General features: G+C 36.1%; 1 pseudogene; it reads right to left on the minus strand.

Annotated features, from left to right (window-relative positions):
• Positions 1-7,151: 7,151 nt before the first annotated feature.
• LOC122327231 overlaps positions 7,152-9,911 on the minus strand; it is an 8,111-nt pseudogene continuing 5,351 nt past the window's right edge.

A 9,911-nucleotide genomic window follows, 5' to 3' on the forward strand; every position in this document is an offset into this window, starting at 1 on the left:
TTCAATGAACAAGCGGGGAAAAAAAAAAAAAAAGATCCCAAAGCCCAATGTCATTAAATCTTTGGCGGTTTATTTGTGTAAGCGCTGGAGCTCGAGGAGCGCTGGAGTTGTAGGGGTGGTCTACAGCCCATTTGTTCCTGCTCAGCATTACCGGTGCTGGAATCCATTTCTAGTCTAGAGCGGTGGACAAGGGGGGGTCGCAGGGCCCTCTGAAGGCTTTGGAGGCAATGGCTTGGGACCCCTCTGGGTTACTGAGAGGAACATTTGGATGCAGCTGTTTCTCAGTGGTCTAAATGGAGACGTTGTGCTGCCGCCCGTGTCTCGGTCTTTCACTTTGCCGGAGAGCCGTGTTTCAATAACACAAGTGATATCCCTGCAAGCTGCCTGAGCCCTAGACTGGAATTCGTCTTCCACTTGAGCACAAGTCAATCTGAAGTGTCAAAACCGGTCTTAATTTAAGACCCAGAGCCCTCTGCTAATGATTCAGCTATGCTTACCACTCAATTATCTTCCTGATGATTTTTCAACACCTAAATATCCGTGAGAAAAAGCTCAGGAATTATTTTCCCAAGCATTCACTTTTAGTAGATTTTCTTTCTTTCTTTCTTTTAGATTCTATTCCTATATATCATACCAATAGCATAAGTTTCATACTCTGAAACAATAACAACAACAACAAACAACATATAACTGTATTTTTCTTTAAATAAATAAATACATACATATCAAGTGTTAGATAATTTTAACTATTTTAGAATTATTTTATTTTCTTAAATCTTATTAACACAATTACACTACTTTTAAGAAAAAATTATTTTATGGAAAAGTGTTCCTCATTATTACATTATTATAATTGCAGTTAAAATAAATTAAAGCAAAGAAATCTGTATTTTTGTGTTGTTTTCCACATTTATTTATTGTTTTACTCCTTTGGCAAGATTCTCCCTTATTTTCTCTGCATGATCTTATTATTACATAGTTACACTTTTATTTTATTTTATTCTATTGAATTTTATTGTTTGCTCTACAACTAGTTTTTCGGGTCGGGTCGACCCCTTCTTTTAAGGAACTGGCCAAGGAAGGAAAGCACCGCCAAGGGGAAATTATTTGAGAATGTGAATCCATATGAATTCAAATAGCCTTGAAATAGTTTTAGACAGCTTTGACCTTAGCAAATATGATGGAAACAAGTTCCTTCTGTAGAGACAATGTGGAACAGGGATAGATGGAGTTCCAAAACACTATTACAAAATCATAGAAAAGATGTACTGCTTGAGCTGTGCTGAATAACCAATAATCTGAAACACTGAATCAAAACCCATTTATACCCAGCGAAGGACCTCCAGCGGGATACTCAACTGCTCTAATAAGCTATGAGCTAAATTATGGAGCATTTTTGAAGGTTGTGTTTTGAATTTTTCTGAAGCTCATGGGTCTGTAGAAAGAATCTGAAAATACTTTTAATCAGCTGAAATATGACTGAGACTGTAGGGGATATGTTACAAATAATTATACTCCAAAAAAGCCTACTGGACAACATTATCAGTGACATTTTGAATTAGGAGTGTGTCGTTCCTGACAAATTATGACATTCAGCTGCTTTCTGTGATTAATTACATTTGATTCTTTTATCTCTGCGGTTACTTCCCAAGATATCTCCAACTAGACGTTTTCTAACGTTCAGGAATGTTCTGTCCTGTGAAGTTAGATAGCCCCTGTTAAACTCTTAACAAATATCAATCTCAGTTGTATGTGGCAGCACCAGTGTGTTTATTATCAGGGCCAAATAATTCAAATAATTTTTGTTATGTTATTAAGCAGCCACCCTTTTTGCTTTTACCTACATAATGTTTTGCTTTCATATGTGACTGTGTTGTTTTGAAACGAAGAAATCACCTGACATGATAATCTCCTATGCAAATCGTTATTTTGGGCGATTTTATTTTGACGTACCAATTGATTTGGTTCACACTGAAAAGCACTTAAATGTTTAATTAGCAAACTGGACCAATGGCATTGCTAAATATAAATTTGCAATTTTGAAAACATTTCCGATTGGCAAATGTAGGATCGGAATTCTGAAAAAAACGCGAGGTACATTTTGTAAAAAAGCTTTGATGTCAAATTGCATGTATGTGTGTGTGTGTGTGTGTGTGTGTGTGTGTGTGTGTGTGTATGTATAAAATTGTGGATTTGAAACAAGCTACCATGGACCCTTAACAATCATCAGCATAGTTTTCATATTGAGAATCTTAAAAACATATATGTACATTTCTAACACTATTCTTTGTACTGTATTACCTTTGCATCAAATTCCACAAAAAACTACTTAACACTAATGCACTAGATGTTTCTAATGCAGTTCCTACGGGAGGGATTTAACATCGTTCTCTCTTCTGACTGCCGTTATCAGTGTCTATCAACTTTTATTGAAAGTCAACTATGACGACTTCCACCGCTGAGAAACCCTGTGGCGCGAAAAGGATCCATTGTACATTTTTTTATCTAAATCCAGTATGTCCAAAAGCACAACTGTTTACGCTCATAAAACTGATGTCTAGTTAACGATTCATAATAATTCATAATAAGGTCAGACCCTTTTCAAGCTGTTACTAGCTCTTCAGAGTAGTATGGCTTGCAGCACATCAGACTGCAGTAACTAAATACTACCAAAGTGCATATAAATACAATACAATAAAATTTAAAAGCACGTTGTACTTTTACTGGAGAAACCTTTCATCAAAGCATCTGTATTATAATTCAAGTTTATGATTTGTATATTTCTTCTACCAAAGCTAGTAATTCCTTTTCCCGAAACGAAGGGACGGTAATAAATATCCTTGATTTTCTAAAACCAAGAGGAATTTTATTGAAGATATCAGTTTGCCGCATCGACCGTATCGTTTTGTCCAAAGTGACATAAAGAGCATTTCAGAAGACCCGTGAAAGCCCAGCCGTCAACAGCAGATAGTTTTCCTATAAGGACGAGGGTGAGTAAATAATGACATAATTTCCATTTTTAGGTGAACTACTTCTTTGGGCGCTGTGTTGTGGTCCGCCAGCTCCCCCTCTCTCTCACTCATCTTTCTACCTCAGGTTTCTTCTTTCTCTTTCACGTTCACATGTGGAGCTGATTAATGAAATTAATACAGCGCTGCTGCTCTAGTTTGGAGATTTCTGGCAAGGCCGCTGTCTGTTTGTTTCAGACGTCCATCCCCTAGTAGCCACTTTAAATCGAAGTTCTGCATGTTGTGAGAGCAGAGTTCGGTGTGCTGGTGAAATATATCTCTGTAAATTTGACTGGAGCCCCGAGCTCGATCCAGGCACCAGAGAGCCAGATGCAGTTAAAACAAGTGACCTTTCAGTGTCAATGACGTTGGCGGTTATTTGTTAGTTAGCGGATGGTTTTGATCCAAAGGAATTCCAGTACACTTGTTACCACAGGACAGCCTGCCCCGGAGCGAGCTGGGGTTAGCGGCTTCGCTCGAGGGAACAGCGGCGAGGCACTGGTCGGAAGCTAGTGCTATTGACGGAGTTAAATAGGGCTCCGTCTCTGCTTTAAAGGAATCGAAATTCCGTCATTATTCACTCTCACTCGCATGTCGCTCCAAATCAGTTTGACTTTTCAAGCGAAGCGCGAAGGATCAATTTTTGAATTGATCTGCGAATTTGAATGTTGTGCTTTGAAATGGATTGATTCAGTTTCAGACGGCTTGGAGAGTCAAAGCTAACGCTATTAACGTGAGGAAAATAATTGTAGCCAAATATTTTTCGGAGATGGTATGATTTCATATCAAATCAGTTTCTGGTGGACACAAAGTTCTTTTTTTCCGTGATGGGCATTCTGATTCACTCTGACACATAAAATGATTGTAAAATGAAAATATAATTTTTGTTGGCACCCAAATGTGCAAACTCTGGTGTATTCTCTTCCTAAGTGAACATATACAGTAACAGATGTGACATATAATTCTGCAAATTATTTCCTAAACATACTTTTATACTTTTATTAAGCAAGGATGAAGTCAAAGAATTCAGTAAAATATGCATCTCAATTTCGAATAAATACATTTTTAATTATAATTATATTTCACAATATTATTATTTTCACGGTATTTTACCGTATTAACAAATTAGCCTTAGTAAAAGATTTCTTCCAGAAAAATTAAATTTCTTATTCCTTAAACCTTTAATGATTAACTTTTATGGAAAATAGTAAAAAAAAAAAGCTCAATTTCTAGAATGCTCAATTTTATCCATAAATTAGATAAGCGACAGTTTTATTTAATTTAGTTATGGTGATCGTTTCCTAGTGCATTTGTCAAATATAGATTTAAGTTTTGATAATGATGCTGTTTTTCAACATTGAACAACTACACCCAGGAATACATATGCATAATTAGGCAGAATTAATAACGGTCGATTATGTTTTGTTGCAAAGTTTGCATCGGATTGAGTAGTAGTTCACTTAATTTATCTTCCTGTCATTCAAACCAGTTTTTAAAATTTGGAATATGCAGAACCCGTATGGCAAATTTCAAGTCATCACTTTGTTAGTTTGCATTGAAATATTATAACATTAGAAATCACCAGTTCCCAACAGTCTGACTAAAATTAAAGTAAGACCTGTTTTGATTCTAGAGTTATGATTCCACACAAAAAATCTTCTCTGTGTGCACATTTTTGGAAGCGCTTGAGCATAAACCACGATAAAGCTGCTTAATAAAGAACATTTACATCATTAAAAGGAAAACCATCTAAATAAATCTGGAAGTGCATTTCAGAAAGATAGCAGGAAAGGCCGGACCGCTGTCACAGAAATTTGAACATAATTATCGTAAGGCTCTACCCCCTCTAAATATTAGGATCCGAGCAATCAATCACAGAAAGCAGCTTATTAGCCTAGAGCCCATCCTGCCTTTATTCTTTTGCAATTGCGTGGAATTTCTGCTGGAAGAGTTTGCCGCAACATTGCGCGCGTCAGGCAGGAATTGTTTGCAGTAAGTTTCCCACACCACAAAAATGCTGCAAGATGTTGGAAATGTCATCACCTTTTCAAGTTCCTCTCCCACAACCTACTTTTTCAAGCAGCCTCCCATATGTAACTAATTAGCTGCAAAACTTGGGCTAATTTTATTTTACCCAATTGGTGTCCAGAAGCTTCTTTTTTTCCATCTTGCTATAAAGTTGCCATGTTCTGTGTGGATCTCCAAAAGCCTCATTGTGAGCTGCGTATGCGCTTCTGCTGTAGGAGAAGGAAAACGGCTTTGGCTTCTGTAACCAACTCATTTTTTTTTAAGTGGCGGTAGGGGAAACATGCAAAATATCTGAGCTTTAACCAGATCCGAGGCGGTTCTTTGAGAAAAAGAGCTGTCGAGGGCCTCCAGGTAAGACTTTTCCTATACTTCCATTAGTGCTGATCTTGCACTAACACTTATTCCTCTTTATCTGCCATCAGAACCGCCAGATGTTGGATGCCACGGCGCAGCATGAACAGGAGCTCGCTTTGCGTCTGTTCAGCAACATGTTTGACAGTGTAGATACAACCCTGCCAAGTGTCCTGAAACTGCCTAGTAATTGGTAAAAGCTCCAACACGGTATGAAGCCGTCAATTCATTCATCATCTCGTACTTTTCTGTTTAACTATTTGAAACTCTGAAACAGCCCCGCTGGTGCGAAGAACTTGTTGTTTACTAAAAATGATTGTGATGTAAAATGTTGGTCAACATTCAAGGAAGGTTTTAGCATTTTGTTTAGTAATCAAAGCCAGTTAAGAGGCCAGCTAATAAACCCGCATAGCAAGAATGCAATGAAGCAAGAATTCATTGAAATCTAGTTATGAGCTTTAAGCTACGCGGTTTTTGCATTCATGTTTATATCATGTGTTTTTGAAAACTATTCTTCTAATAGTTTAAAGTAAGTGACTCTAAAAATGTCATCTGCGGGTAACTTACTTGGAGTAAGAGTAATAACACTTTCCTTAGGCTTTGTGTATACCTACATGGTAAATAGATAGACAAGTGGTTAGCTGTTGATTGTCAAAATGTCATGTGGTGCAACTTCTCCAAATCTAATTATTTGTTATATTTCTGCCTCTAATAAATAATGACAAAAGATTTTTGTGTTAAATGTCTCAATGACATTTTATAATGTCATGACAGTTGTACCACCCTGACATCTTTTTCTTTTATGCTTTCAAATAAATATTATTTAAGAAATAACTGGGAAGGGGTAATAAATTGTACATCACTCAATTTATAGTTTTGCTCATGAGCTAGTTACATAGTCTGATGGGAAACATACCATACCAGCATCTAAAACAACATATCTCTCCCGAAATGGCTCCAATCAGTTGCTTTGACATGGCTTAGCAGGTTAACTGGTAGCCGCATCAAATCTGATAGAGAACCGTTCGGTTTAACAGACGACTAATTGGAGCAGCACATCATAATCGTGATCGCTTTTTCACCCATCAATCGTAAATGGAGTCTGGCAACATGATGATTTATCGTGAAGTCAAGCGAGCGCGATAAAACCATTTCTCAAAGCCTGCAGATGTTGTCATTGTTTAAGTCTTTGGCCTTTGGCTAACGTTAAGAGAGGACTAGGTCTCAAGCTTTCAAAGGCTTCAATTATTATCCCGTTTATCTGGATGTTTTACCCCTGAATGTAACTGTTTTCCACGAGTTTTCACGAAGGTGGCTTGGCTTCCCCTGAGCTCTGGCTCGGTCGTACTCAACATGTGTCTTCCACATTGACGGGCGGCCATTGCTTTCTGGTGTCCCGTTAACCAATTAGCTCATCTCAACAAGACGTGCTGGCAGAAGTTGAGAGAGAGCGGCGTCTGGCGGCCTCGAGCACATCACATCGGCGTGAAGACGAGAAGAAAAGCAGCAAAACAACATAATTATCAAAAGATGTCCAGAGAGTCTTCTTTGGAGCCGTTGGCTTAGGTTCCTCGCCTGTGGTGAGTTCACTTCAGCTCAGAGAAAGCAGGTTTGAAATGAAAGCATGCCGAGCCGGTACGCTGGGTTCGTAACTCAGGAGCCGGAGAGACGGGGAGTGGAGGACGGGATTGATTACAGCATTGCGTCAGATAGACTTCTACCGATAATGCTGATGGTCTATCTGCACTCATACGTCTTCATCTATCATCCTACCTCAGGGCCGTCCAGCACAGGCTCACAGATATAGCCCCTGTGCGATGTGTGGGGGCCCGGGGTCGCGTCCCACACATATATGTGCTCATAGGCTGTTTACACAAGGGTCGGACATTCATCAATCCATCAGCCACGCCATCACTCCCCTTTAAGATGAATTGTCTCTGAATGGCGCTCATCAAAAACTCATTAATGGAGAAAACCTTTAGAAACAGATCCACTCTACCAATAAAGCACACTGACCCCATATGAAAAACAGAGTGAATTAAGGCTTAAAAAACCTTGTCTATAATATACTTTACTTATTACACAAATAATATAATTTAAAATAAAATTTTTAGGTGCTATACTTGCTATTCTTAAAACATATTACAGTAAAATTTTCATTAAATGCATATAAATGCAATCTAAAATTGAGTTTGTTTTCTTTGTCAGAACTGGAGGAAATGTGGTACATCACATGCTCGCCAATAGATGTAGATAGGTGCACGTCAGGAATGAGAGTCAAACAAGAAACAAACCATTGTTAAATAAAAACCATCGTAAAACCAGCAAAATTGGGTAAGCTATTTAAAGTGCCCGACAAATTGCATAAACGCCAATCATTTGGTGTGGTCCTTCTGTAACCAACTTGTTAGCTATTTGTGTATGCAATGCATACAGATTCATATTTTACTGCATTTATTTTGTTCAGCAAAACACAAAAGTCACTATGAGTCATGTTTTCCAAAAACCTCCATTATAAAAATCATTTGAAAATCCAGGAACCAACTTAGCGGAATTAGCCTTCTCAGTTAGGCCTACAAATTCATATCAGCTCATATTATACACAGCAGACTAAATAATAAAGAAAATAATCTGTCAGTCTAGGAAACGCGGTTAAATGTTTTGGGGAAAGTTAAAAGGAAACAGCAGAAATGCTGATTCCAGGAAAGCAAAGTGCCGACATGAAATGGCATTCTCGATACTTTCTAAAGCGATTCTAATGATTAATGGAAAACATGAGGTTAGTGCTGTGGAAGTAATGAAGTACAGCGCTTGAGATCGCACGACTATGGCCTCATTTCCTGTAGCTGCTTTCGCTAGCACTGATTCTGGCGTTAGCTAGCAAAATAAAAAGTTCATTAGCGGAGCTACGAGGTGGGGCGGCATCGGTTTAACATCAGTCCGAAATTATCGAACGCTTATTCCAGTGTGATCACAGGTCAACCACGGCCCAGAATTGCTGCAAAGAAAATGCTTTTTGGACTTTGTTGTTTCATGTTTTCAGAAACTTTATATAAAGCTCCTCAAAGACACATTCACGAAAAATTGTAATATTTATAATGTTGGATTTACTTTCAATCACCAGCAAATTTGCCAGTGTTTGGAGGAAAATAAGCTGGTATAAAATCAGACCACTAATGAAAAAGCAAACATAGATAATATATATATATATATATATATATATATATATATATATATATATATATATATATATATATATATATATATATATATATTTATTATTATTATTAATAAATTTAAATAAATAGTAGAAAGCAATGATCGTTATCTATGAAAGGGCAAGCTTGAACATTCTTAAAAACATATCTAAATGATTTTTATTTAAATGTTTAACAATGATAATAATAATAAATTGAATAAGTGAAAAAACTAAATATTGAAAAAACTTTTGAAAATAAAAGCAATTTCATATTTATATATAAATTATATATAAATTATAACATATAATTATATATTATAATATATTAGTTTTAATATGCAAATGAAATATTTACGTAATATTATGATGTTTTAGTAGTTTAAACTCACTTAAAATATGCTAATTTAAGTGTTACTGTTTGATGTTCATTTTAAAATTATATTTAGCAAATTTTATATTTTAATAAGTCATTTAAAAAAATGTCTAATACAGCTACAGACAAGATATAACATTTATGAGAGTAATAAAATGAAAAATTAATGCTTAAATTTTATATATATATATATATATATATATATATATGCTTATATATATATATATATATGTATATCGCATTCCCAGATGAATGTAAGACTGTGTTATAAGTGGTGTGTTTGTACAGGCTTCAGCTGGGGCGCTGAGTATTTCAAGCAGTGGTGAGCTTTGATCTGCATGTCACTTTTGGACAGCACCTGTTCACTTTCTGATGCGAGGGAGCATCCCACCTGGGTGAGCCGTCCGGAACCAATAACACAACAGCTACTCTGGTGGCCAGCGGATCCACAACCAGACCTCACCTCTGCTGGAAGTGTTGCACCACAATAAAACGGTGAAATCATTTCAAAACAAATCGCATGCATTACGCCACACGATACGGAGTTTGAGCTGGTACGATAAAAAGTTCTCATTATTCCAACGGTACAATAAAAATTGAAGAACATGTAGTTTCAAAATGTTTAGTTATCATTTTTATTGTATTTTTTGATTTTTAATTTTAATTATATACATTAATTGTACATTTTCAGACAATGCCAATTATGTTCAGGTTTAAAATCGATTAAAATAAAATAAACATTCTCGAAAATTATAAAAATAACAATTAAAAGCATGAAACACGCTTTTAAAGCTAAGCCAAGTTTGAACTTTAACTAAATTATTTGTACATTTTAGATAAAATTAAAAAATCCACAGATACTTTTGAAAAACATTTTTTTAATTTTGTTATTTACCTTTTCATTTTTAATTATATATTCGAATTCACATTTGGTAATAATGTAATATTAATA

Source organism: Puntigrus tetrazona, chromosome 22 (genome assembly GCF_018831695.1).
Source record: "Puntigrus tetrazona isolate hp1 chromosome 22, ASM1883169v1, whole genome shotgun sequence".
Taxonomy (NCBI): domain Eukaryota; kingdom Metazoa; phylum Chordata; class Actinopteri; order Cypriniformes; family Cyprinidae; genus Puntigrus; species Puntigrus tetrazona.